This window comes from Alligator mississippiensis, chromosome 4, assembly GCF_030867095.1.
Source record: "Alligator mississippiensis isolate rAllMis1 chromosome 4, rAllMis1, whole genome shotgun sequence".
Lineage (NCBI taxonomy): Eukaryota > Metazoa > Chordata > Crocodylia > Alligatoridae > Alligator > Alligator mississippiensis.
Window position 1 is genome coordinate 51,593,459 of NC_081827.1, and position 26,208 is coordinate 51,619,666.

The 26,208-nt window shown below is 44.0% G+C and overlaps 1 protein-coding gene across 13 annotated transcripts in view; it reads right to left on the bottom strand.

Annotated features, from left to right (window-relative positions):
• Positions 1-26,208, bottom strand: part of FOXP2 (forkhead box P2) — a 686,563-nt gene that overhangs the window by 654,149 nt on the left and 6,206 nt on the right. Inside the window, exons 2-3 of one of the 13 annotated variants that reach the window (XM_059725964.1) lie at positions 7,194-7,256; positions 4,800-4,854 (exon numbers count right to left, since the gene is read on the bottom strand). The exons of 10 other annotated variants lie outside the window; for them this stretch is intronic. The gene's annotated coding sequence lies outside the window, so the exon portion shown is untranslated. The remainder of the gene's footprint in view (positions 1-4,799; positions 4,855-7,193; positions 7,257-26,208) is intronic. 2 more of the 13 variants (XM_059725967.1, XM_059725966.1) reach the window with 2 other exon arrangements.

Here is a 26,208-nt window from a genome sequence, read left to right on the forward strand (position 1 = left end):
CCAATTTTCCAGCCATCAGACTGTGGTGTAGCCAAGGCCACAGTTGGCCAAATTTTCCATGAGGAGGTCATGGGACACCAAATCAAAGGCTTTTTTAAAGTCCAGATATATGATGTCAATCTCTTCTCCCTAGTCCAGGTGATATGTCACCTGGTCATAGAAGGAGATGAGATTGGTCAGGCAAGACCTACCTGCAACAAACCCATGCTGGCTGTCCCTCAGGATGTTGCCATTAGCCAGCTGATCAAGAAGGGTCTCTTTGATAATTTTCTCCAGAATCTTACCAGGGACTGAGGTCAACCTGACTGGCCTGTAATTTCCAGGATCTACTTTCCGCCCTTTCTTGAAGATGGGTACCACATTGGCCTTCTTCCAGTCTTCAGGTACTTCACCTGTGCACCATGAGTTTTTGAATATTTTTGCCAATGGTTGGGCTATGACACCTGCCAGCTCCTTGAGTACTCTAGGGTGTAATCTGTAATGCACCTTTAGATCTCCACACTGATGCTAGGAGCATGGAGAACAAGCAGGAGGAACTTGCACTCCTGCTTCCAAGCAACAACTTAGATCTGGTTGGACTAACCGAAAACTGGTGGGACCCTACTCACGAGTGGGTATTGGCAATGAGGGTTACAGGTTGTACAGATGGGATACAGTGGGGGGAAAAAGGCAGGGGGTGTTGCTCTCTATGTTAAGGAACAATATACATCCTCTATAATCAAGTTGGGATCAGAGGAGGGCCAAGCCAAGGTACTGTGGGTCAGGATATAAGGAATCATGGGGAAAGGGTAGTGGGGGGTCTACTATAGACCATCATACCAGAAGGATGAGCTAGACCTGGAATTCTCCAGACAGCTCTCAGAGGCTGTACAGTTAAGAGATATGGTTGTCATGGGTGACCTAAGCTACATCTGCTGGGAGAAGCAGTCAGCCAAATCTAACAGCTCACATAGGTTCTTAACCTGCATACAGGACATCCATCTAACACAGGATACATACAATCCCACTAGGGGAAATGCCTTGCTGGACTTGGTGTTAGCTACAGGGGAATGACCTGGTGAGGAATCTGCAGGTACAAGGTAACCTAGAGGATAGTGACCACTGATTGATTGAGTTCACGATCCAGCAAAGGGTGGGTAAACTAACCAGGAGGGTGGAAGTGCTAGACTTCAGAAAGGCTAACTTCAGTGTGCTCAGGAGATTAGTTAGTGGGGCATTAAAGCTGAAGAGCACTGGCAAAATGGGGGTCCAGGAAGGGTGGTCATTCCTCAAGGGAGCGATCCTATGGGCGCAGGAGACAATCCCATTGCGCATAAAAGGAGGTGAAGATGCCAAGAAACCTTCTTGGCTGAACAGGGAAGTCCAGGAAAGCCTAAGGGCAAAGAAAGAGGTATACAGGCTGTGGAAACAGCGGGTAGCTACCAAGGAGGAGCATACCTCCCTGGCTCACACTTCCAGGGAATCAGTTAGAAAGGCCAAAGCAGGATTAGAACTTAGGCTGGTGACAAACATTAAGGACAACAAAGTCCTTCTTCACGTATATAGGGACCAAAAGGAAGGCGCAGGATAGCATAGCACCCCCTACAGGACAAACTAGGGCAATTGGTGACAGAGAGGGAGGACAAAGCTGATCTCTTCAATGAGTTCTTTGCATCTGTATTCCTAGACACAGACCAAGACAAATCTCCCAGTTGAATCACAGACAGACACAGGAGGGACACCAGCCCGCCAGCTGTTAGCACAGACTTAGTGAAGGGGCACTTGGAGGAGCTGGATGTGTTCATATCAACAGACCTGGATGAACTTCATCCAAGGGTGCTGAAGGAATTGGCCAGTGTCATAGCAGAGCCACTGGCATGACTGTTTGAGCACTCATGGTGCTCCGGTCAGGTCCCAGAGGACTGGAAAAGGGCCAATGTGGTCCCTATTTTCAAGATGGGGAGGAGGAAGGAACTTGGAAAATATAGGCCAGTTAGTCTCACCTCTATCCTTGGGAAAATTCTGGAAAAAATCATTAAGGATCCTATTTGTGGGAGCCCAGCAGGGGAAATAATGCTGAAAGGAAATCAGCATGGGTTCATTGCAGGTAGACCCTGCCTGACTAACTTTGTTTCTTTTTATGATCAGGTCACAAACTGCTTAGACACAGGTATCAAGGTAGATATCATCTACCTAGACTTTAAGAAGGCCTTCAATATGATATCTCATTCTGTTCTCTTAAATAAACTCATAGGCTGTGATGTAGATGATTACAGTCAGGTGGGTGGCAAATTGGCTTAGGGGTTGCACCCAAAGAGTGGTGGTGGACAGGTCGATATCGACCTAGAAAGATGTGGGAACTGGAGTCCCACAAGGCTCAGTCCTTGGATCGGTGCTATTCAATATCATCATCAGTGACTTGGATGAGGGTGTGGAGAGCACCCTGTCCAAGTTCACAGATGATAGCAAATTATGGGGCAAAGTTAACACACCAGAGGGTAGGGAATGGATCCAGGAGGATCTGGACAGGTTGAAAAAATGGGCAGAACAAAATAAGATGCAGTTCAACAAAGACAAGTGCAAAATGCTGCACTTGGGCAAAAAGAACCACCAACACACTTACAGGCTGGGGGATGACCTTCTCAGCAGCACAGCAGCAGAAAGGGACCTTGGAGTCATAGTTGACTCCAAGTTGAACATGAATCGTCAATGTGATGAAGTGATCAACAGAGCTAACCACACTTTATCATGCATTAGCAGATGCATGACGAACAGGTCCAGGGAGGTGATGCTTCCCCTCTATGTGGCACTGGTCAGGCCACAGTTGGAGTACTGCATCCAGTTTTGGGCACTGCACTTTAAAACGTATGCGGAGAATTTTGAGAGGGTTCAAAGGACGGCCACTTGTATGGTCAGAGGCCTGCAGGCCTCCCTATAAGGAGAGACTGAGGGATCTAGATCTCTTCAGTCTTCACAAGAGAAGGCTGAAAGGTGATCTTGTGGCTGCCTATAAATTCATCGGGGAGGGCAACAGGGAATAGGAAATGCTCTATATACTAGGGCACCCCCTGGAGTAACTAGGAACAAGGGTCACAAATTGATAGAGTGCAGATTTAGGTTGGACATTAGGAAGAATTTCTTCACAGTAAGGGTTGCCAGAATCTGGAATGGGCTTCCGAGAGAGGTGGTTCTCCCCCCTACCCTGGGGGTATTCAAGAGGAGAGTGGACAAGCACCTTGCTGGGGTTGTCTGACCCCAGTGCTCTTTCCTGCCCAGAGCAGGGGGTCAGACTCGATGACCTACTGAAGTCCCTTCCCATCCTAACATCTATAAATCTATGAATCTCTGTAAGCAGGGAGGTAGACAGCCATGTTAGTCTGAAGTCAGACAGAAAGAAGAATGGAATTGCACCTAACAGATTAATTAAATCAGAGATGCATAAACTTTCATAAACAATGAAGTAGTTTATGTATCTTTGATTTGGTTAGTCTCTAAAGTACAACACTACTCTTATCTTTATCTGTCTATGCCATGGGGACAAGCAACTCTTGAGACCTCCTAAAAGAGTTAGTCTTGTGCAGGTAGTAGGCCAGTTCTCCTTACAAAGTGAATGCACAAAGTTTCAGCTCAGGTAGAATGAGACTTCATGGGAAAAAAAAAAGGAGACCACATTAATGATGATTTGCTGCCCTGAATGAAAGTCTATAATCAACTTGGATAAGAACTTTGGGTGGGTTCTCAAAATTATTTTATGGTGTGGCAAGGGATGAGCAGTAAGAGTTTGGATCTCATCTGCTCTTCTTGTTAATGTGATTGACATCAGAAAGGCAGTTTTCACGAAAGGATGGAGGGAATATATTGCCATTCAAGTGTACAGCATTCCCATAAGCAATGCAAGGTCCAAACACAAGTTCCACTGCTGAACTAAATCCCTCATAGTATCATAGTACTTAGGTCGGAAGGGACCTAAACAGATCATCAGGTCTGAACCCCTCATTTGAAGAAAGACATTAAATAAGTCTTTGAGGAACCTGAGGTATGTTAGGAACAAGAACACTGATTGCCCTTTCAAGTAGGCTGTGATTCTTACCAGATGGATGCTGACAGAGATGTCCAGTATGTTTCAGACTCAGCAGATAATCTAGTAAATGCAGATTTGAAGACATGACAGAACTAAAGCTCCTTCCGCAATACCAAGAAGAGAACCAAGACCTCAAATAGTAAAATGGACTATCATAAAATAACCCCAATGTACAAACATGGCCCTGAATACCCAGTCTTTGATCTCCCTTCTGTGTTGTAGGGAGACAATTTTGCTAAGGCAAAACATTATGTGTATGCCCATGGGCAGATCCAGGATGGGGAGGAGTGGGTGTGGCCATATCCACTTTGGCTGCGCAGCCCATGTGCAGCAACAATGTAACACTGAAGAAGGGACAACTGAATCAGGGAGGCAACCTAGTGACAGAGAATGCAGAAAAGGATCAGTACTCAATGCCTTTTTCATCTCATTCTTCACAGGCAAGGTAAGCTCCCAAACTACTGCACTTGGCAGCACTGTTTGGGGAGAAGGTGAGCAGCCAACAGCAGCAAAAGAATAGGTTAGGGACCATTTAGAAAAGCTGGGCATATATAAATCCATGGGGCCAGAGGTTGCTGTGGGAGTTGGCTAACGTGATTGCGAAGCCATTGGCAATCATCTTTGAAAACTCATGGCAATCAGGAGAGGTCCCAGATGTTTGGAAAAGGGCAAACATAGTGCCCATATTTAAAAAAGGGAAAAAGGGGGATACAGGAAACTACAGACCAAACAGCCTCACCTCAGTCCCTGGAAAAATCATGGAGCAGATCCTCAAGGAATCCATCTCGAAGCACCTGGAGAAGGAGAAGGTGATTAGGAACAGTCAGCATGAATTCACCAAGGGCAAGTCATGCTTGACCAACCTGATTGTCTTCTATGATGAGATGACTGGTTCTGTTCATGGGGGAACACCAGTGGATGTGGTATACCTTGATTCTACCAAGGCATTTGAGTCTCCCACCACATTCCCAGAGGCAAGCTAAGGAAGTACAGGCTGGATGAATGGACTGTAAGGTGGATAGAAAGCTAGCTGGAGCATTGGGCTCAGAGAGTAGTAATCAATGGCTCGATGTCTAGGCAGCTGGTCTCAAGTGGAGGGCCCATTTTGTTCAATATCTTCGTCAATGACCTGGAAGATGGCATAGAGTGCACCCTAAGCAAGTCTACAGATGACACCAAGCTGGGGAGAATAGTAGATATATACTTGAGGGTAGGGCTAGGATTCAGAGTGACCTAGACATATTAGAGGAGTGGGCCAAAAGAAATCTCACGAGGTTCAACAAGGACAAGTGCGAAGTCCTGCACTTAGGGTGGAACAATACCATGTACCAGAACAAGCTGGGGGCTGACTGGCTGGACAGCAACTCTGCAGAAAAGGACCTGGGGGTTACAGAGGACAATAAGCTGAATATGAGCCAACAGTGTGCACTTGTTGACAAGAAGGCTAATAGCATCATGGGCTGCATTAGTAGGAGTGTTGCCAGCAGGTCAAGGGAAGTGATTATCCCCTCTATTCAGCACTGATGAGGCCACATCTGGAGTACTGTGTTCAGTTTTGGGCCCCCCACTACAGAATGGATGTGGACAAATTGGAGAGAGTCCAGTGGAGAGCAAAGAAAATGGTTAGGGGGCTGAGGCACATGATTTGTGAGGAGAACCTGAGGAAACTGGGGTTATTTAATCTAGAGAAGAGAAGATGGAGAGGGGATTTAATAGCAGGCTTCAACTACCTGAAGTGGAGTTCAAAAGAAGATGAATCTAGACTGTTCTCAGTGTTGACAGATGACACAAGGAGCAGCAGTCTCAAGTTGGAGCAAGGGAAGTTTAGGTTAGATATTAGGAAGAACTTTCTCACTAGATTGGTAGTAAAACACAGGAATAGTTTACCCAGAGAGGTTGTGGACTATCCATCCTTGGGAGGTTTTAAGACCCGGCTAAACAAAGCCTTGGCTTGGAAGATCTAGCTGGGGATGGTCCTGCTTTGAGCAACGGGCTGGACTAGATGACCTCCTGAGGACCCTTCCAACCCCAATTTTGTATGACAAATAAGGTACCAGTCCCAGGTGCCAACTTAGCAGGTGTACCAGAATGGTATCCACCCAAATTCCATACCCTGGCAGCAGCAGTAATAGCCATGTGCACTGACCCCCACAATGCCACTGATGCAGCAACAACCAGGGCAGGCAGACTATGCGGTAGCAGTAGCAGTCAGGGACATTTCAGCCCCCCAATCATAGACCTAAAGACAGGAACAGGCTCACTGTCCTCTAAAGGTTACCCGATACCTGTTTGAACATACAGTCTCTTAATAATCAATTGTGCAAGGGTGCACCGCACTCCTCTGCCCTCTTGGATCAGTGACAACTATGGAGGATCCTGGTGAAAAAAACAAAACAAAAACTCTCAGGACCCCAGAAACAGGTAGATTCTTGTAATGTAGCTGATCCACCACGCAATGGAGGTGGTTTTATACTACCATAAGAGCTCACACAAAAAGTTAGCCCCTTGCGAGTTGAAAGGTCTTTAAAAAAGAGGCATTGAGTTTTCTTAGGGCCAAGATCAATCACCATCCTCCCTCACATTTTGGAACAAGAAGTTACTGATGTAGAACTCCTTTCCCCTGAGATGCAGAACTCTCTTTAACCTCTATTTCTAGGAAGATGCAAACCTCTTCCACAAGTCTCCTCTGAGAAGGGTCCCTGAAAAAAAAGGACAGGGCAAACAGCTTGTGATAGTTGACAATAGTGACTGGATCAAATAGTCACTACCATATCTAAGACTCACCAGCCAGAAGTAATTTGGGCTCACGTAATAGAAAAACTGTCCAAATAATTAAGAAAATGTAGCTTGGTGTTAGCCACACACAACCACACAGTCAAACCACTGTCTGGAGCTGGAAGTAAATACATATGAATATCAACTACTGGCTTTTCTTATGAAATTTCTGGCATTCCTGGGAGATGTGCCAAGCTACAAGGTTAGTTGTACAGGTAGAGCAGGGAAAGATTCAGATAAAAGAATGAGACCCCTCTGTGCAATAATCAAATATTACTGATATTTAAACCTGTACTTGTATGAGGCAGAGAATACCCCTAGCAAACAGAGCATGGCTCTAATATATATAATGTCATACCTGTCTCAGAGTCAAAAAGGAAAGTTCAACTGTTAACTCGACTTCTTTAGGGAAGCTGAAGTCCTGAAATCACAAAAAGCAGCACATCATCACTACTGACACCATGGATCTAGCCGTAATGTCAACTACTTCCAAAGTGGTTTGTAATGCCATCTCAGTTTGCCTGCTGATATTAGAGACATTAAGTCCTCCCTGCTTCTTTCTGGAAGGGAAGTGTCAACTAGGTCAGATAACATTTCATAATACCTGAAGCTGCATCAGCCCATGTGAACCTAATCATTTGGAATTCTGAATTGCAGGCTGGTTTATGAATGAGAACATTTATTAAATTGGTCCAATTTCCAAGTCTCTCATAACCTTTTGCCTAGCCTTTCCATTTAAAACGTCTAAAGAAGGACAGAGTCAAGGTTACAATATAAATATTCCATTCCTCTACAGAATACTATATACTTCTTGTCATCACCCTTCATGGTAGACAAGCACATTAAGTCATTAGCTCTTGAAAACCCACTAAGTCCTCGAAGTGTTGTGGTTACCTCAAGAGGGCTCTCAGGAACCATCTCATTCTGTACCTTGTTACTGCATACTCATGGTGATCTGGAGAAGACGGTCCTAGATGAGGACTTGGAATGAGGCTTGTAGACCCTCTGATTGAGGTGAAGTCTGAGCTAAACTAACTGTGCCAGCATCAGGGTACATCCCAGTGGCTACTGCCTTGCAATGTTGTGATATATGTCCCAATAAGATTGACATTGCTCCTCCTCCAAATAAGTATGGCATGGCAACATCAGAGGTGGTGGTGACTTTGGGGACAGAACATTGTCTACACTGGTCCTCTATACAAAAGAAAAAAGAAGAAGAAGAAGCAGCAGCCAGTGCTAATGACAGATTTGCACAAGTAAAAGAAAAGTTGTACTGGAAAATGGTGCCATGACAGTGATGGAACTACCTGGTTTACTCTAAGAGGATCCGGTACCAGTAAGCTCTTTGGCACAGAGAAGTCAATGAAGCTCCGCAGTGCTGTGGGACTGCAGATCTGGGACTGCTTCAACATGTCAAGAAAAAATGGTGCCCCTCGCTGAACTGATGGTAGCTTCAATATGTCTTTTGCCTCAAAAGGTAGTAGAAAAGCAACAGACCCCTTGGTGGACTATAATGCTGAGGCATCAGGCCTTATTACTGAAATGTAGTGCTATACATGTTCTTTTGGTCTCTTGCACTAACTCAAGACCTTCAAACAACCCTCTCCAAACATGAAAGGCAAGAAGATTTGGTGAAGGATTGTATTACCAGAGCTCCCAGACCAAAAAGATACTGGGTTAATCTCTCTTTCAAGGAGGTCTTGGTGCATCAGACTTACAACATTACGATGGTAAGACTAAAGGCTTTTCTCTGCTTGACAACCTGCCTCTGGATCTTGACTGAAATCACTACAGCCATATGGATCTCATTGGTTTTGAAGATGAGGTTGCTCTGCATGGAGAGTACTCGGTGGTATATTTTGCCAAGACAGGCCTCTTGACACCTAGTCCGATACAGAGCCTAGGGACTTATCTAAAAAGAGCAGATAATGTTTGTTTTTTCTGTCTTTACACCTTCTCAATTTTTTACAAAGAGGAAAGAGCAGCTATTTGGGGGTATGACATTCCTCTGCCATCAGGTGCAGGAATCCAGCTATGAAATGAGGTGACAGGATGTGAAGCCCAAAGACCAGTAAAGTAGAGAGCTCTGGCAAAGCCATGCCCTGGACATATTCCAAGGTAGGAAAATATAAAAAATAAAAACCACACCCACTTCACAAATAAGTCAGCAAAAATTTCAACCCAAAGAGGGTAGGGACGTTTTGTTTTTTTTTAAGATACCATAAAATGATTGTGCCATATGGCACAGCATCACAGAGGCATGGTGCAGTTCAGGCACCAAGTCAGATCTGAGGGTCACCCAAAGTCACAAAAAGCAGCTAAGATGCAAAGGGAGTGTGTAGAGTCCATATGTAGGGAAGCCAGGAGCAAGAAGATCTGTTTGGGGAACCAAGTTAAAAATCTAGAATTTTGGGGCAAGCACAGGGTCAGGAAGATAGATGAATCAGGTATTTAGGAGATCAAACCAGAGTCAGATCAGAGAGCCAAGGGGTCAGACCAAACTTGGATATCCATGGGCAAGCTGAGTCAAAGAGTCAAGAGAGGCAGAAACTTAGGTAGAAGGTTGAGCCTTGTTGTCCACTTTCTTTTCTGGGTCAGGGGTTTATACCAAAAGGGGTGAAGGGTCAGCTGACCCTCGCTGACCACTCCTTGTCAGAGACTGGGTGTATGGCTAGGTCCAGATGGAGTGGGTTCTGGCCACCTGAATCTACCCCAGCTTGCTATGGAGATAGCAGACCAACATGAGCAGCTATACCAGGCATGCTGAGGCCTCAGGTTCAAGACCACAGCCTGGCAATAAGGAAATAAAAGCAGGCTTAAATATTTTATCAAGGGTCAAAAACTACTAGGAACAGGAAGAAAAAGCATCTCCAACCAACCAAACAGAGGAAGCAAGGAGCAGAAAGCACGCACTAACTACCTCTTATTATCTTGGTGTTGGGGCATAAGAAGAGGCAAGACTAGAGTGTACACTGTAGGTACAGCTAAAGCAAGAAGTCTGCAACCCAAACTCAGGGGTGACACACCCATGAGAGAACAAAAACATTCACTCAAAGGAGAACACGATCCCTCTCAATATAGTAATTTCCCCAAAGTTCAAAAATCATGAGTCAGACTCCAAGAAATGAAATTATGTGGCATGGTGGGGAAAGAGGGTTGGATTATTTTGTAATACACGATATAAATCGGGGGGGGGGGGGGGGAATTAGTTTATTTTTGGTTTGACCTGTTTTAAAGATTTCTGAACTCCTTCTGCCTACCCATCACATTTTTGACAATTGAAGTGCAAGCAAGGCTCTTCCAGGAGCTCCAGGTGGGCAGCAGCGACGGAACTGGGATGGGGGCTGCTGCCACTCCAAAATTCACCATAGCCCCCACAACTTGCCCACTGAGTGCTAGGGAGAGCCCAGTGGCACCGCCAGCCCCAGCCTGCAGTGGCAGCCTGCTGTTGTCCCATGTGCAGATACAGGAGCCCACACCCCGCCAGGAAGAACCCAGCGCAGCCCCACAGCCCTCCTGGGGAGCATGTAACAGCAAGAGCTGTGCCCCCTGTCCCGCGTCCACTCTCAGTTCCTGCCGCCTTACTGCCTGCTGCAGCCCAGGGCCTCTGCTTCTCCCCGCTCACCCCAGTCCTTGCTGCAGTAGCTGCAGGAGCAGCCCATGACAGAGGCCTATAGCCGCTGGGCTGCAGCGTGCCCCGCACCTCCCCTTCTCTACACTCACCCAAGCTGCTGCAGCAGACCCGGGGGCAGCCGATACCACCTGCCTGCACCACGGCAGGGTGCAGCCCAAGGGCTGGGGTGAATGGAGACAAGTGGAGCTCTGATCACATACAAATGAATTTACCTCACATATAAGGAATTTTGGGTAGAAAAAGGGTGATCGCATAAGAGTTAATTTGCATATACAAAACTTGCATAAATTGAGGGAAACCTGTAAATGTTAATGCATTTACTCTTGTAATAATGAGATCACGTAAGGGTGCAAACCAGTAAGAACTGAAGTTTCAAATGCCTTTGAAAAATTTCAGAGGCCCAAATGTACAAACATATAAGCTCTTTAAAACATTTCAAGAGTGCCTGAAACACTCTGAAGTGAAGTACTATTCAGAAGCATTTTGATTTGGGTTCTTTGTTCCTGTGCAGATATAACATAGGTCCTCCAGAAACCCACCTCCACAGGAGAGCAGGGTAGACAACCTGACAGGCACTGCCGGGTCATTAAACCTCTGTCAACGCCTGAGGGCATTCCCCTACACCACCCCTGCCACTGGAGCTAGGTTATCCAGGCCCAATTCCCTCTCTCTGTCTGTTCCACTGAGAGGGGGAAGTTGGAGAAACGTGGGACTAGAATCAGAATCCAGGCGGCAGGGTACTCCTGCTACCACCTCACTAGCAGACCACTGCGCTCCCCTCCCTGTGGGGCAGGTGGAAAGCAAAGCTACAGGTCACAAAGCACCCCCTGACTGGAGACCTGTGGCTCTCCCACCCAGGGGAACTAGAGGGGCTGTGTGGTATGCCCCACAGCTGAAACAATACTCTTTTGAAATATTTCCAAGCCCATTCTACTTGAAAATGTTCAGGAGTTACTTCTATTCACACCCTAACACATATTAAGGTACACAATGAGTATGTCTAAGTCCCAAACTAAACCCAGACCTCCCAAGTTCCACTCTAATACTTTAACAATATTATCCTTTTTCACTCTTAGAAAATAGCATCAGTTTGCTACAAAATCCAAGACTTCTGATTCCCGTCTGCTTAAAATAAATACATTTGAAAAAATGGAAGTTCTCTCTCTCAGAATCACAATTGCCCAGAGCAGCAGAAAAATATAAATCCATCCGGTGAATTCACTGCCAGTGAAGTGTTCTAATGAGCATGAGGGGAGAAGTAAAACTTTTCAGTTCAACCTAGTCTCCTAGTCCACTTTTCACCATTCCCACTGCCCAAAAAAGCATGACAGGAGAGAAGAAGCATATCTAAAACACAGCCTAGTCAACAAGGGTAGATTGCTCTGTGTACTGGAGGGAGAAAAGAAAAAAGGTTAGGTTTAGTCAGGCACACATATCCCTACAAAAAGATGGATAATGTTCCAAGAACTTTAATTTTTTTAAGCTCCCTCTTTTCTCATACTCCCTAAACTTCCCTATGGACTGGCATACGAAAAAGTTGTTGGGGAGGAGAGGGAAAGGAAAAGAGGGGAGTTCCCAGACTCTTTTGCACTCAGGACATAACACTACACATAATTCCATCTGATATATAGACTGTAAAAATTCTTAAATTTTTAACACTCACCTATCAACAAATCCCACATTTTTACACTGCACGGAAGGACAATCCATCTCTGTATTGCAAAAGTTTGCAGTTTTGCACCATCTATCTTTAAACCTAGCACACTGCACTCTCAAGAGATCTTTAAATGACAATGTTGGCCCATACTCATTTGTCAACAGCTGAACAAGAAAAGAAAGATTTCTGGCAGGTTTTCAAAACTCTGCTTAATATTTTAGTTTTAGGTTACTGTATTTGAAGCTTATTGAAAGACAAAAAGTGTTGTGATTTATCAGTCATATTTGATGCCTTGGTTTTTATATACCCAAGGATTTTTAAAAAAAGCTTTCTGGAGACAATGATTTGCATTAGGTCATGCACTACTGATATAAAAGAAATTGGAGAACAAAACCAATCTTTCAATATACTGCATCATCTCCGTTAACAGACACACAAAGCAGAGAGTAAGAACAAATTATGTTCAGACAATACTAGAAATAACTTCAGGGTTTTAATACTACTCCTCTTGCTACTGCTATATAAAACTGTGCACAAATGTTACCTTTAATACATCATCTAACTCTTTTAAAAATCCCTTTTATTACAATGTACATTTCATTCCCAACAAATGAAAAGGTTAGCGCCCAAAAATAACCTTACAAAGAAAGTACAGTATCAGCTAAATAGATTGTCAGTAAGGGTCTAAAATCATATTAGGCAGCAATTATAATCTACAAATTATATTTCAAGACTTCAACAGTTAGAACAAGTCTCCCCAAGTCAGATCTCCATTATAAACCAAAATTGCTACTGTTTTAAAAAGCCACAAACAATAAAAATCTTTTAGGGTTAAACATGCAGCATGACTTGAAAGGCTGACCAGTTCTACAGTCAAACTAAACCTGCTAGTCATCAGAAAATATAAAACCAGTCTCAGCACCAGCGAAGTCAAGGAACACCATACATTCATCCATTGCTGCGTAACTTTCCAGAACAGCAGTATAATGAAACATGAGTTTGAAATACTGCTTACAGATTTCCAAGCAGTACAAGTAAAACTGGTCAATGACTCCTAAACTTCAATCTGCTGCTGTAGTTAAAACAGCAGCAGAGACACTAAGAGTACTTTGTGTGAAGAATAAAACCTGAGCAAAACACCCTTTACATGATGCAAACCAAATAAACTAACAAAAGAACATGCCCCCTTCAAGAAGTCCTCATGGAAGATGCAAGTTCAAGAATGATCATAATGCCCTTACCACCTCACAAGGCATCAATTCAAGAAATCAAAACCTGAGAGTAACTACTGTTTGCAGTAGCCTACCCAGTCTCTCTCCCTTTTTGCCTTAGAAGCATTGAAATCATAGAAAATGAGGGTTGGAAGGGATCTCAGGAGGTCATCTAGTCCAACCCCTGCTTAAAGCAGGACCATCCCCAACTAGATCATCCCAGCCAGGGCTTCATCTAGCTCAGTCTGAAAAACCTCCAAGAATGGTAATCTGTTCCAGTGTTTTACTACCCTTCTATTCAGAAAATTCTTCTTAATTCTAAACCTAAACTTCTCTTGCTGCAGCTTGAGACCATTGCTCCTTATTCTGTCATCTGACACCGCTGAGATTAGTCTAGCTCCATCCTCTTTCAAACCTCATTTTAGGTAGTTTGAAGGCTGCTATTAAATCCCCTCCATCTTCTCTCCTCTAGAATAAATAAGCCCAGTTCCCACAGTCTTTCCTCATAAGTCATATCCCCCAGCCCCCTAACCACTTTTGTTGCCCTCTGCTAGACCCTCTCCAATTTGTCCACATCCTTTCCGGGGGGGGGGGGGGGGGGGGGGCAGCAAATCTGGACACAGTACTCCAGACGTGGCCTCACCAGTGCTGAATAGAGGGTAATAATCACCGCCCTTGACCTGCTGACCACACTCCTACCGATGCAGCCCAACATGTGATTAGCCTTCTTGACAACAAGGGCACACTGCTGGCTCATATTCAGCTTATTGTCCATTGTAACCCCAGGACCTTTTCTGCAGAGCTGCTGCCCAGTCAGCCCCCAGCCTGTACTGGTACATGGGATTGTTCAGTCCTAAGTGCAGGACTTTGCACTTGTCCTTGTTGAACCTCATGAGATTTCTTTTAGCCCGATCCTCCAATTTGTCCAGGCCACTCTGAATCCTAGCCCTACCCTCCAGCATATCTACTACTCTCCCCAGCTTGGTGTCATCTGCAGACTTGCTGAGGGTGCATTCCATCCCATCTTCCAAGTCGTTGATGAACACACTGAACAAAACTGGCCCCAGGACCGACCGCTAAGGCACTGTACTTAATATTAGCTGCCAACTAGACATTGAGCCATTGATTACTACCCTCTGAGCTGAATGCTCCAGCCAGTTTTCTATCCACCTTACACTCCACTCATCCAGCCTGTACTTCCTTAGCTTGCCTGTGATAATGTTGTGGGAGACCATATCAAAAGCCTTGCTAAAATCAAGGTGCATCACATCCACCAGTCTCCCCACATCCACAGAGCCAGCCACCTCGTCACAGAAGGCAATCAGGTTGGTCAAGCATGACTTGACCTTGGTGAATCCATGCTGACTGGATCACCTTCACCTAATCACCTTCACCTCCTCCAAGTGCTTCAGGATGGATTCCTTGAGGATTTGCTCCACAATTTTTCCAGGGACTGAAGTGAGGGTGACTAGCCTGTAGTTCCCTGGATCCTTTTTCCTTTTCTTAAATATGGCCCTATGTTTGCCTTTTTTCAATCACTCAAGACCTATCCTGATTGCCATGAATTGATGAAGATGATGGCCAGCAGCTCTGCAAACTCATCAGCCAACTCCCTTGTTCAGCTTCCTCTTCCTGTTTATGTCGGGACAGCAAGTAGCCTTGGATACACTCAAGATATGTTGGCTGAGGATCAGAAGCACTTGTTAAAAGTACATTCTCTCAAATACCTGTCTCCCCAAAGAGGTATGTTGGCATATTCACCAAATATCCCAATATCTCTTCCAGTTGCGGGGGGAAGAGGGAGAAAACTGGAAGGTATAATAATCATCCTTTTCTGAAAGGTATTTCATCCAGAGCACCACATACTACATAAATGCCACTAAGTGGCATTTAACTTCTTTATCCTATGGAAACAGCTCAGTCACATGAACAGTGATTAAAACAAAAAGGGGTACCTTTAGCATTCTCATAGCCCAATGAATAGCCACTCTTATATGAGAGGGAGTACCATGTCGCTTTGTCCACTAGTTTCCTGCATGTATTAAAGATATTCGTGGACTTGGAAACCTTGGAACAAGACTTCACTCAAGGTTTTGTCTGAGGTGTCAGTCAGTAGAGCAAAAGGCTGTATTAAACCTGTCTGCAACTGATCAGATTTATCGCAGAAACTTGTTCTTCATAAAAATCTGATCTAGCTGGGGCCTGTTACTTCTCATAGACAAAAGACAGGTGATGTGCTGTTTCTGCAGAAAACTGTGACCAGCTTCTTGACAAGTTCTATGAGTTGATTTCCATCTTATCTACTAAGAGTTGCTCCTTCCTACTTCCTTGCTAAACCAAGTATTTCACCGTCAATTTTCTTACCTTGCACTTTTTGGGTCACATCTTGATTCTAAAGACAGGTGCAACCAGCCCCAACTATAAATTATAATACAGTTTAGATCAGGGGTATCAAACTTATCTAACAGGCCAGATCATGAACAACGCATGCCCCCAGCGGCTGGGGGGGCACGATGGTGGAGGGAGCACAATGGCAGGAGCAGTGGGAGCTCCCACAGATGCTGCCGGCAGTGTTGGAAGAAGGAGGAGGGGGATGGCGACCCCCGCAGGCACTGCCAACAGTATTGTCAGCGCCTTTTTGTAGGGGGTGCTCTGCCATGCTCAGTGGGTACATGCACCCCCTACACGTCGCCCCTGGGCCAGATGAGGGGAGTGGGGCCAGTCCCCAGACCAGTTGAATGGCATGTGACTGACCCTACAGGCTGGATCTGGCCCACAGAACCTCCCCCAGATTCCGTACACATAGCACCCATTCTAACCAGTCCGGGACCCAAAATGCATGCAGCACCTGCCCTGCAAAAGACTGAGGGAGTATGCTACATGCAGTGCTGGTCCTGGGCCAGCTAGAATGGGCACTAAATGCCACACGTCAGACTGGCCCCACACAGACACTGTAGTCCTGGACTGGCCAGACTGATTGTCATATGCAGCACATTCTAGACTGGTAGGGGCAAGCATCATGTGCAGCGCACATCCTGGGCTCTACACATGAGGCCAGTCTGGTATGCATCATGTGCTACACATGGGTCTGCTTCTATCCTAGGAGCAGCATCAGGAACTGGATAATCAGGGCAGATCAGGCCCATGGGCCATAGATTCCCCTTGGTTTAGATAGAGTGTTGCATTGCAAAAAATGAGAAGTTAACACAGAGATCCTTCAATGTCTGGAAAGGAACTGCATGCAGTGCATAACCTAAATGGCTTCATGACAAACTGAAATAAGCTGAACAGGGTAGCAAACTTCGTTTCTCAGTTGTCAGTTAAAAGGAAAATCTACCAATACCTAAAATGGTAATATATCCTCTTGGTCAAGCCCAATATAAAAAACAGATGATGCACTCTGGGATTAAGACATACATCAAAGCAGGAAATTGCATCTGCCTGCCAGAAATCGACATGATGGTCCCCTCTGGTTTTGGCTCTAGGACATCAGAAGCCATAGGATTTCATAAATCACATTCAGTCTTCAAATCTCTCTGCTCTCCTGAATCAAGACCTTTTCCAAGCTTTCAGGGAACCAGTAAAATTTCTCAATAGGTTTGGCTCCTCACTTGACACAGATGTAGCATGCCACTAAGAAGGCCCACCCAGCACTAGAAAGAAAAATGTCTATGCAGGCTGCCCACTGGAATGATTAAATTGTGTGAACACTTACACATTCTCCAAACTAGAAAAAGTAGCTTGCATTGAAGCAGAGTCTGCTCACTGACCAAGTTTATCAGATTTATTTGGGTTATACAAAAACATGCGGTTGGCATGTGAGGTAGGCAATTTACTGAATCAGAATCCCATAGAGTTGTGCCAGATGTGTCCATGTTCCTGCAGAAACATTATATTACCAGTTCTTCATCACCAGGGAGAAGGAGTGAAGCCACAGGCCTCAGCTAGATTGTATTTTTATGGAGCCCCACATTTGAGGCAAAAAAACATGAACTGGCCCCAGTACAGGATTTTGCCTGTTCCAGGATAACTGTCTATGCAGTAAAAGCCAAGACCCAGAAGTGCCACCTCTCACTTCACATTCCTAGCCAGGCCAGTCGGTGATGGGGCTGAGATCTTATTCAGTCCTACATGTTTTGTTTCAGTCTCCAGGATTTTTTTTTATCATCTCTGTGGTCCCTGCTACAATAGCTAGCTAGAGGCACTAGACCCAAGCTTCAATTGCAGCTGAAGATATGTATGAGTATTGCTCTTAGACTGTATTTGACATTATTTGACCTATAGCCTGGGTCACTGTGACATGATAGCGGATACAGACAGTCCTCAACTAACAACCTTTTGAGCTACAACATTTTGCACTTACAATATTTATAAATTGACACCCTCTTTCAACTTTCTGACATCAGTTTCGACTTTATAATGCTTGATCCAACACGACGCCATGCCAGCGAACAAGTTCCCTGCATTGCCCATCTCCCTGGAAAATATCTGTCCAAACTTCCTTGGACACTTTCTTTAAGAAAGCAGACAAGACTCGAGAAAAACTTGCAGCCAAGACTCCTGAGGAGACTGCAACCAAGAGCCCTTCAAGAAGTCCAGCAAAGTCACCTCAAAGAAGTCCTTCCAAATCAATATGATTGCTATTTACAATATAAATATGTTAATGGAGCTATGTTACTCATCCATAATTGATTGAGTATAAGATTATGGGTTATTTTTGGTGAAAATAGGGTATCAGGCCTTGGTTCAGGAACCAATACCCCATTTATAACATTGTTTCCTATGGGAAAATCGATTCTGAGTTGCTGTGTTTTGATTTAAGACACGGTTTTCAGGAACCAGTTGTATCATAAGTCCGAGGACTGGTTGTCCCTGTATTTCAGATCCTTGAGCCATGCTCCAGTGGGAAAGGGTTCTACCCCAAACCTCAGTCAATATACCTCTATGGAAAAGCTAAGCCAGTTTATTATTGCCAACTTCAGTGCAGCATACCATCTAGCCAAATCCTCACTCAGCAAGCAATGGATCGCTTGGACCTCCCTGGTAAGATAGGGTGCCATTCTCTATCTGATGTAGTAACAAAAGAAGTCAAATGAGTTTCTGGATCATTACCACTGCTTAGCTTAGTCATGATAAAACTCAATTAACTACTACAACAGGACTAAAACAGGACTGCAGGGAGGCAGTTAGGAAGGCTGAAGCAACTATGGAGCTGAGGCTGGCAACAGAAATTAAAAACAACAGAAAGTCTTTTTTTTTAGGTATGTACAGAGTAAAAGGAAGGCGTGGGGCAACATAGGACCCCAACTGAACAAGCAGGAGCAATTAGTGACAGACAGGGGGGACAAGGCTGAGCTCTTCAATGAGTTTGCCTCAGTGTTCCTGAACAAGGGTCAAGACAAGTGTCCTAATGGGTTTTTAGATGGGCATCAGAGGGACACCAGCCCACCAACTGTTGACGCTGACTTGGTGCAGAGTTGATGGACTGGATGCATTTAAGTCAGCATGCCCAGATGAGCTGCATCTGAGAGTACTGAAGGAATTGGCCAGTGTCATACCAGAACCACTGGCACAGCTGTTTGAGTACTTGTGAGCTCGGGTCAAGTCCCAGAGGACTGGAAAAGGGCCAATGTAGTCCCTATTTTCAAGAAGGGGAGGAAGGAGGATCTGAGTAATTATAGGCCAGTTAGTCTCACCTCTATCCTTGGAAAAGTCTTTGAAAAAATTATTAAGGATCATATTTGCACAAGTCCAGCAGGCAAAATAATGCAGCAGGCCAACCAGCATGGATTTGTAGCAGGTAGCTCATGCCTGCCTTATCTGGTTTCTTTTTATGACCAGGTCACAAAACGCTTAGCTGCAGGAGTAGAGGTGGATGTCATTTACTTGGATTTTAGGAAGGCCTTCGATATGGTATCTCATCCCATTCTCATAAATAAATTAAGAGGATGTGACTTAGATGATTACACAGTCCAGTGCATGGCAAATTGGCTTGGGGGTCACACCCTGGGAGTGGTGGTGGACGGGTCGGTATCAACCTGGAAGGACGTGGGCAATGGGGTCCCGCAGGGCTCAGTCCTTGGACCTGTACTCTTCAATGTCTTCATTAGTGACTTAGACAGGGGCGTGAAGTGTACTGTATCCAAATTTGTGGATGATACTAAATTGTGGGGTGAAGTGAACACACCGGAGGGTAGGGAATGATTGCAGGCAGACCTGGACAGCTTGGAAAAGTGGGCAGAACACAATAGGATGCAGTTCAACAATGAAAAATGCAGAGTGCTGCACCTAGGATGTAAAAATATCCAGCACACCTACTGTCTGGGGAATGACCCTCTTAGCAGCACAGAAGCAGAAAGGGATCTCAAAATCATAGTGGACTCCAAGATGAACGTAAGTCGTCTGTGTGACAAAATCATCAGTAAAGCTAACCACACGTTATCATGCATTAGCGGATGCACGATAAATAGAACCAAGGAGGTGACACTTTCCCTCTATGTGGCATTGGTCAGACTGCAGAGGGAGTACTGCATCCAGTTTTGGGCACAGTACTTTAAGAAGGATGCGGATAACCTCAAGGGTCCAGAGGAAGGCCACTAGTATGGTTAAGGGTTTGCAGGCCAAGCCCTATGAGGAGAGACTAAGGGACCTAGATCTCTTCAGCCTCTCCAAGAGAAGGCTAAGAGGTGATCTTGTGGCCGCCTACAAATTCATTAGGGGGGTGCAACAAGGAACCAGAGATGCTCTGTTCACCAGGACACCTCTTGGGGTAACAAGGAACAATGGTCACAAACTGACAGAGAGCAGATTTAGGCTGGACATCAGAAAGAACTTTTTCACAGGAAGGCTGGCCAAAATTTGGCACGGGCTTCCAAGAGAAGTGGTGCTCTTCCCTACCTTGAGGGTCTTTAAGAGAAGGCTGGATAGGCATCTGGCTGGGGTCATCTGACCCCAGCACTCTTTCCTGCCCAGGGCAGGGGGTTGGACTCAATGAGCTGTTCAGGTCTCTTCTGACCCTAGCATCTATAAAGCTATGGTCCTCTTTCTCCAACAAAGCCCTAGAAATTTTTTCTTTTGTCCATTTCTGTTTCAACTTATTTAATCCATTCACATCATGCTAGCGCACTTTCTGCAACTGTTGTTAGGCAGCCATCAGGCAGATTTTGTCATTCTTTGCCTGTTGCAGTTACAAGAGTACCCAAAGATCTCCTCCACAAGTCTTCTTGAAAGAAGGGGCTGCTTAGGTACCAATATAAGATAGATAAAGATTAATAAAATTTCGGTTATTGGAGGTACATCTACTTATTAAGATAAGTAGATAAAAAGATGTTAACGTCACACTAATCCGTCTCATCACAGGAGACTGAAGTACATCATACATGAAAGCAGTTTCTTTTTAAATCAAATCACAACATTCTTTAACTGAAAATTAATATCTAAATTCTTTTTTAAATATTCTTCTGGTATCCACTTAAATCCACTACAACAGACACAGAACCTGAAACCTACACACATTAGGATCTATGTAGTGTATAAATGGAAATTAATCCCTGCAAGTGTTGAAACATTATGGAAGCTATATATACAGGAACATCTTCTCATAAATGCACAGTTTTCATCTCAATGACCTCTGCCTCAAGCCTTCTTTGCAAAGTGTAAAAAGACTAATTCTTAGTTTGGCATTTTACATTTTGGAGGATATTGGGGAACTTGCTGTTATAATGAGTACCAAGCACACTTGATACTGGAAAACATAGAGAAAATAGCTAAAAACAAATTATTTTGAACAAACAGAATGCTGACAGAACATTTTGACAAGTTTGTGTGGAATATTGTCTCAGTAACCAGCCTAAGACTTCATCAAACACCAAGTATCAGCTTGTTCACTTAGAACTTGATCCATAACCCAAGACAGCAAAATAGGAGTCTTTCCACCAATATCCGTAAGCTTTGATTCAGGTCTTTAAGGCTTGGAAGATCCTTGTCGTAAGTGTCTTGCAGTACCTTCTTCTCAGTTTATTCAAGGAAGATTTTGACAACCAACTCCTATTTAAACTTGAAGAGATATTTTTCCAAATCATAGAAAGCACTGAGCAACTTTTTAAAAGAATCTCACTCCTAAAGTTATGGGACTGTTTCATCCTGGCACTGAATGTTACAAAGCACTTCCTTGACTACAGTATTCTTCACTTAATGGTGTGTTCTGTTGCTCACTATAAAACTGCAACAAATACACAAGGTATGAAGTTGGAAGCCTCACCTCCAGCTGTCTTAAGACATCCTAGATGGGCAAGGGTCAGCATACCACCAGGACACGTATACACGCCCATTCTCTATACTGCAGGACCCAAGTTCCTACACAGTAATCTCAAATTAAGTTTCCTCCACTAAATGTACAACAATTAATGTTTATTAGGACTCTATGACTACATCCACACATGAGCAGCCATTTGTTTCTCTGGAGACAAGAAGCAGCGACACACCTTGCCCTCGGGGAACACCAATGCCACGCACCCTCTGGAGCACAGCAGGTTACTCCAGGTAGGGTAGGAGAGGTCGGGGCCAGCAACTGTGCTGGCCCCAGCAGCTTTACCTGGGGTCCTGGAGGAGATGCAGCCATGGTACTCCTGCAAGCTGGGAGCCAGGTCCACAGCCAGAGTGTGGCTGCAGTCAACCAGGCTCCGGTTTTTGGCGCACAATGCTGTAATGTGTACCACCCCACTTTAAGGCACCGGGGGTTTTTTTTTCCCCCTGGGATCTCCTGGGGTCAAAAAACCTCTGCACAAGGTAGCAGCATGGGGAACACCCGAATGCATGGTGTGGAGCACCACGGACATACCACACAGCTGTGCTCATCTGGATGTGGCTTTTATGTTTATTTTGATGGCATAATCTGGCTCCCAAATACAAAGTCTAAGCAAATATTTTTAAACAAGCCATGTAGCAATTTTACAAGAAGTTATTTTTGTATTTGTTTAGATATATTTTATATACTTTCCTAATCAGCATTAACAGAAGAAAATTCAGGAATACTATATTTACTTGAATCCAGGTTTTCCAACCCAATAAGCATGGGAAAAAGCCAGAGCTGAACCACCACCTGCCCCAAGCCAGAACAGCTTGTTTGGTGGGGGATGGGGCATGCAGCTGGGGGAGTGTGGGGAGAGGAATGGGAGATGCCCACATGTGTGGCTTGGAAGGGAAGCACAGGGGAGACCAAGCAGCCTGCCCCACAGTAGCCCCCTTCCATCCCTCCCTTACTTTTGAACTGGTCCTTCCAGCCTTGACTGGGCCTTGCCAAGAGCTGCCACTGACTCCTCCCTACCTGGGCAAGGCTGGGGCCAGGTCATGGCTGCCACTTTTGCTGACTGTCCTAGAGATATATCAGAGCTACAGCGGAACATAAGGGGTGGTGGGGGGGCATAGGCAAGGGTCAGGGGAACAAGGAATGCGGATCTGGCCCCTTGCCTCCCCACCGCTGCTTTCCCTACCACAGCAGTGGGTAGGATGAAATTAAGACAATGGTCCACTAATTAGATTCTTTACATGGAAAAAGTTTTTTAAATATATATAAATTTCCATGTACCGAATCTAATTATTGGTGGGGTCATTTAAATTCAAAGTAATCTTGGATTTGGGTAAACACAGTAAGTCAGCTACTACTTCACATGCTAAGCAAATCTTTAGCTGTTGTACAAGACACTATTCACACAAAAAGCAGTTCAGCAACATCTTTCTCAACTAATTTCTTCCTTAATAAACTTAATTCCTTTTTAAAAACAGAAGCATTTCTAGCACTTTCCTTAAAAATTCCTTGAATACTCAATACAGTGATTTTATAAACTACTAACTATATGTATTCTACAACATACTTTTGCAGTTACTGTGTACTGAACACATTTTAGAAGTAACCTCACAACACTGAAAGTAATTTAAATACATTCAGGATTGATAACAAATGAGTCTGAATAAATTTCTGAGTGAAAGCATATCAAGATCTTTAGCAAAGTAACATCCTAATATTGCTACAGTTTAGCACCCAAGTACTCAATTCATTGCTTTTCAGTTGGAAAAAGAAATCAGTATAACATGCAGTACCCGGTATCTTCTACGTTACATTTATTATGCTATAGACATGATAATCGTCATTTCTGCTCTAATCGTATTTCCTCATTTAGATTTTTTTTTTTTTTTACATAGAGACTATGAGAACTCATTGGTATTGGGAAGAACATAACAGTTCATCAGCTATGCATGTCTTGGCAGTCTGCGCATACCTGACTGCATTAGGGCTTTTGTGCTTTCATTTTTAGGTCATGCGAATACTGTAAGTACTGTAATGAAACCACAATCCTGTCTCTGCTCTCTCACACAGAAGTGCCTTGAATCATAAATATTTCAATTACTGTTTTCTTAGCTCTAAAAGATACCACTTGTATTTTCTATAAACTCTTTCTTTAATTTTACCTCTCTTCCTCTTCCAAAGACCTCAGTCTCTTGTGACACCACAGGAAAGTGCTATTTAAATGTGCACTAAATAAAAAAGATTGACCTTCACTGCAGCAAATACCAAGTAGCTTTCAAAAGGCACAAAATCATTAATAAAATTTAAGAAATTTCCTCAGATGAATCTAGAGTATAAACCACTGCTGGCATAGGCTGACACAGCTCTAGTTAAGCCAATAGAGTTTACCTACTTCCATCAGGAATGATTTTGGTCCCAGTTCAAAAAAAATTAAGTTGTTCATTATTTCTTTCTTTAGAAGTCACAGTCCAAACTTCTCTCACATGCAGTATTAAATAAAAGTCATATCACCTTTATTTCTTTTCTGCAAACCTGAGGTCTCTATCTATTCTCCTCATCTCCTTGCTTTTTGTCTGTTCTGGCTTCTAACCAATATCATGTTTTTCTTGGCTCCTTTCCCCACACTCTCCCCAGATATTTTTTATTTTAGACTTGTCACTCTCTTTTCCAAAACCGCAGTGGCTTCCCACAGCCAACTCATCCCAATTTCCCCTGTTTTATTTGTGAATGGTAAAGCTATACAGATTTTGATCTAATTCCCAAACATCAAAATTGTCAATTGCAGAGTTTACTACACATTAGTCACAGCTTATAGTTTCATAGTTGGTAGGGTCGGAAGGGACCCGAGCAGATCATCAAGTCCGACCCCCTGCCATGGCAGGAAAGAGTACTAAGGTCAAAGGTGTTCGTCTAGCCTCCTCTTAAAGACCCCCAGGGTAGGAGCCAGCACCACTTCCCTTGGAAGTTGGTTCCAGATCCTAGCTGCCCTGACAGTGAATAGTGCCTCCTGATGTCTAGTCTGAATCTACCCTCTGCCAGCTTGTGACTGTTATTTCTAGTCACTCCTGGTAGTGCTCGGGGGAACAGGGACTCCCCCAATGCCTGCTGGTCCCCTCTGACTAGTTTGTAAACAGCCACTAGATCCCCCCTCAGCCTTCTCTTGTGGAGGCTGAACAGGTTCAGGTCCTGTAGCCTCTTCTCATAGGGCCTGCCCTGCTGCCCCCTGATCATGCAAGTGGCCCTCCTCTGGACCCTCTCCATGTTGTCCACATCCCTCCTGAAGTGCGGCGCCCAGAACTGGACACAGTACTCCAACTGTGGCCTGACCAATGTCGCATAGAGGGGGAGGATCACCTCCTTAGACTTGATTGAGATGCATCTGCGGATGCACAACAAGGTACAGTTGGCCTCCCTGACCGTGTCCCCACACTGTCGGCCCATGTTCATTTTGGCATCAATAATGACTCCAAGAACCTTTTCTGCCTCTGCACGGACCAGAAGGGAGTTCCCCAGCCTGTCGGTATGCTGCTGGTTCTTCCCCCAGCTTCTTTCACTGTTTAGGTCAAATATCAAAAGAATGCAATGGGACTTGTAAACATTAATAATAATAGTGGCAAAACAGAAGAAGAGAAGTGTCAGAAAAGTAAAATTCTAGAGATTCAATTTTTAAAGGCTAGAATTAGGATAGACTGAAAAGTGCAAGTCAAAATAGTATGTGCAGCATTTAATTTTGGGGATGCTGTTTTAGTCAGGTCTAAGGCTGATTCAAAAAGCAACACATATTTATTCCTTTATATCTGACTATCTAAAACAATGTGATTGCCCTTTTCTAGTTTTCATGGAGAGGGTCTCAGGTTTCACAGGCACACTGCACTTGTTAGTCATCTGTATCAGGATGGAACTAAACAGTTGATCTAAGTCCAGAAGCAAAGCGGCATGGAAAATTGGCACTGCCCCTCTCCATCCTTCTATGGAAATACACACAACTACTATCACTCTCATAAAATTAATTTACAGTAAGCTCATTTTTAAAAAAATATGTATGAATTACCACAACATGTATACATATATTTAAAATATATTTCACACCATTTTGCTTCAGACTACATTACAAGTTTTGGGCTACTATAGATCTATGGTTTCAAGATTTTTTTTTAATAATTTCACAGAAATGTTATAAAATTCTTCTCTCATAATGATATATATAACTTGAATAGAGTTTCCAGTCTCTCAAATTAAAATGCCATGAAACCACACAAAATCTTAGTTTCTCTCGGTATATATTTATATTTTTAAATAACTGCTTTTTAAAAGAAATTGCCTAGATAAAAGAAATTCGATTCTGCCTTAAACTGTAACTTTAAAAAAATTGCCAGTTTGGGGATGAAGCAAATTGGGTCTAGCTGATTTTCTGCTTTCCTTACAGCATTATGGAGGCAAAAATAGATTAAGTAAGAGCTAGATTTGAAAATGAATAACAATAATTTGTGTGCATGTTTAGGGAGTAGCTCTCAAAAGTACAGGAGCCCCAGGATGCCATTTGTGCTGTTTGTGCCTTTCTGAAAA